Source organism: Leptonychotes weddellii, chromosome 2, assembly GCF_054177405.1.
Source record: "Leptonychotes weddellii isolate Sample4059 chromosome 2, ASM5417740v2, whole genome shotgun sequence".
Classification (NCBI taxonomy): Eukaryota; Metazoa; Chordata; class Mammalia; order Carnivora; family Phocidae; genus Leptonychotes; species Leptonychotes weddellii.
The window spans coordinates 870,667-874,419 of NC_138370.1; positions in this window are offsets into that span (position 1 = coordinate 870,667).

Genomic DNA, 3,753 nt, shown 5'->3' on the forward strand with positions numbered 1-3,753 from the left:
GAGGAGAGGTTGTGCGGTCCATGCCCATGTGAGGAGGGGTGCAGCCCTTCTGACGGCCCCAGAGCCCCAAGTCTCGGCCTGTGGGCCCAAGGAACCAGGAGCATCGGTGTCCCCTCCCTCCCACTTGTGCTGCAGGTGTTTGGTTGTGGAGCTGCTTGCTCTCCTTAGAGCTCTCCCCCTGGGCCTCTCCTTCCACTGGACATGGAGCAAAGCAAGAAAACAGCTTCGTCGTTGTTGCAAGTGCTCTGAGAACAAACAAGTCCCTGTTTCCCGCCTGGAACAATGCTTGCTTCTCCCCACCAGATTCCAGCGATCTGTCTGGAACAGAGGGGCAGTGTTAACCCCCTGATCTTCCCAGGCCCCTCCACCCTCTTCTCCAGTTCTTCTGTCTTCTTTCCCTCCCCTCCCCACAGCGGTCATCCATTCGGCCTGCCATCCCTCCAAGGGGACATGGGCAGGCAGTTGGGAGGTGCATATGTTTGGGGCGAGTGGTGACAGGGGCACATGGGGAGAACACGGCCTCCGTACTTAGGGCACCCACACGATTCCCCTCTTCCTGCTTTCCTGACCATCATCTTCCGCTGACCAACACGCACTCCAGTTCAGCGGACGGGATCCTGGGCTGAGTTAAGGCATCCATAGACACTCTCCACTGGTCCTCTGTGTCCTGCTGTCCTTCTGGGGCACTTAGCAGCTGGGGGCCAGGGAGGCTCGACACCCTGCAATTCACGAATCACGGCCTGGTCGGGCAGGCCAGTTTTGTCCACACCCCACACTGCCAACCAGGGTTCCACTGGGCCCCCATGGTGGGAAGCTGTTTATAACCATCTGACCCTGAAACCCAACTCTGTCCAACGTGTGTGCAGGTAAACGGGGTTCCCAGGAGTACAGCCCTGAGCACCAGGGGAGGGTGGCCAGCTCCGCGGGGAAGCCGGACCAGAGGCGGCTCACCTGTGGTTTCCAGAACAGTTGCAGCATCACAGCCCAGGCCGCTCACGCTTTTCCTGATTGCTTCCTAACAGCTTTGTTGAGATATAACCCACGTACGAGAAACTGTGTGTAACGGAAGTCCCAATTCAGTGAGTTTGGACGTCTGCGAACACGTGTGAAACCATCACACAGTTCAGAAAGTGAGCACACCCACCCTCCTCCACTTAGGACCACCTAGCCCATCAGAAGCCCGTCCTGGTGGATTCCTGAATGGCGTCTGTGTTAACCTAGTTGCTTGTCTTTGCTTTAGTTGAGAACTTCGTGAAGACACAAAATGATCAGTTGATTGGCAATGAGGCCACACCAGGAAATGAACTGTGTGCGGTTTGCCACGTGCTCTGCCCCAGTGTGTGTCTTTGACTGTCCTCAGGGAGCTGGACGCGCTTCACCAGGAGTGGCTGCCCAAGGCCATCGGCAGCCCCTTCTGATCAGCCGGGTCCCTCCCCTGGTGGCCCACGCGGGCCGGACCGTCCCCTAGGAGGTCCTGTGTACCCACCGTGTGCCAGGCATGGTCAGCAAGCTGTGCGGGGGGATTGGCACCCAAACACAGTGGGACCATCCCTGGGACAGGAATTCGAGCGTCAAGGATGGCACAGGAGGAGAGGGGCTTATGGAAACCTGCTGGAGGGGATGGAATGAGGTGGGGCTGTGGGCAGGACAGATCGTAAGATGGATAGGCCATCGGGGTAGTATTCCACGATAACTGAACACGAGATGTGTGTCTGGCCCTACGTTTGGTGTTGGGAGGGAGGCCCAGAGGAAGCCTGACGACCCCCGTGGCTCAGAGCTCACATGGGAAGAGCCAGACACATGAGAACACTGGGGGCCTAGACTTCTAAGTGGTCTCAACACAGCCGGGGACATGGGAGGGAGCTTTCCTTAACCCCGCACTGTGTGCTCTGAGCTGCTGTCCATCCGAGACCTCCCTGGAGTCATGTGTGCCGCCCCCAGGCTTCAGTGCGGTCCTTGACTGCGTGGCACTGGCTGGGCTCCCCCTTGTTGGGCTCCCCTTGTTGGGCCCCTTGTTGGGCTCCCCTCTCCCATCACACTATGTAGACTGTCACTTGACCACTGACAGAACCTTTAGCAAACACACTTGCAGCTCCGGGTAGAATGCCAGGCAGATGCGTGCCCACGGCCACATTTAATCTTCACCCCCAAGGGCCTCCTGAGCTGGGAGTAGCTAGTTGTAGCTAAGCCTGTCTATATAGGAGAACTCGGAGGCCCAGGGAAGTGTCGTAACATGTCCAAGGTCGCCCAGCTGGGAGGTACCAGAGACCTGGCCCTGGGGGACCTGGTTCCAAAAGCCTGTTCTGCCCTCCCACCCGGAACAGTGCTGTGTCTCTTTAAGCAGCTCATCTCTACTCTAGGGACGAGATTTTGTGAGTAGGTCTAAAGGCAGGCTCAGCCAGAGAAATGGAGCCCCTAGGAGACAGATGTTCAGAGGTCCGTTGCAGGGGCTTGGCTGGTGGGATGTCAGGGATGGCTGGGAGTCAGAACTCCCCAGCGCAGGCTGTGGGAGCTCTCAGGCAGGAGCTGAACCTCTAACTCTGCACATGTGTCTCTTGGGTTCTCTGTCTCTGGAGGACCCTGGCTGATACAACTGTTTCCCTGCTGCTCCTTACCACTTGCTATGGTCAGTCTAATTGTAACCATTCTTTTATGCGTGTGATGGCATCTCATTGCGGTTTTCCTTTGGATCTTCCTGAAAATTATACTGTTGAGCACCCTTTCCTGTTCTAATTGGCCATCAGTAATCTTTTGTCCGGGATTTGCTTTTAAATACACTTTTTCTTGTTGATTGTAGTAATTCTTTATTGGCAAGTCCTTTAGTTTGTGTATTGCAAATCTTTACTCCCAGTCCGTGCATTGCTTCTCATTTTCTTAATGGCCATGAGATAAGCAGAAATGGCACATTTTTATGGAGTCCAATTCAATCCTTTTAAAGAGTGCATTTTGTGTCCTACCCCAAGACTGATATTTTCTACATTTTTTCCCAGAAATTTTATAGTTTAAGGCTATGATCCATCTCAAATTTCTAAATTCCATTTTTAATTCTAATAATTTCTTTGTAGATTATTTTGGATTTTCTATGTACACAATCCTATTATCTGGGAATAGTCATATTTTCCCACCTCAATCTTCATACTTTTTGTTTTTCTTGCCTTATAACACTGGGTGGATTCTCCAATACAATTTGAATAGAATAGTGATGTTTGAAGATTTTAACACACCTTTCTCAATATCTGGTAGAAACAGTAGACGAAACATTGGTAACAAATATGACCAAACTGACATATATGGAACATTACATAATACGTGCAGAATACATTCTTCTCAAGTGCTCATAGAACATTTACCAAAATACACGGTATGCTGGGCCATGAAGCAAGTCTACAAATTTTAAAAGCCTGAAATTATATAGATTATATTCTTAGACCGCAGGGGAATTGAGCCATAATCATAATGAAAAGAAAACCAAAAAGTCTTTCAATGTTTAAAAATTAAACTTAACTTTTCTAAATCTCCTAAGGGTCAGAGAGGGAATCACAGTGGAAATTCTCAACCTTTCCCACATCAGGGCTCAGACAATGGTATTCTATCTGTGAAGAGCGCTCACTATCATAAGCTAGACAGGAGTTAAGCCTCAAATCGGAGTTCTGCCTGCCCCAGCCACACCCGGCAGCCTTGGCCTGTGGTCCCCCCAGCTGCCCTTTCTGGTGGCCCCGAGCTAAGGGGGTCAACATGGGCGTATGGGATTGT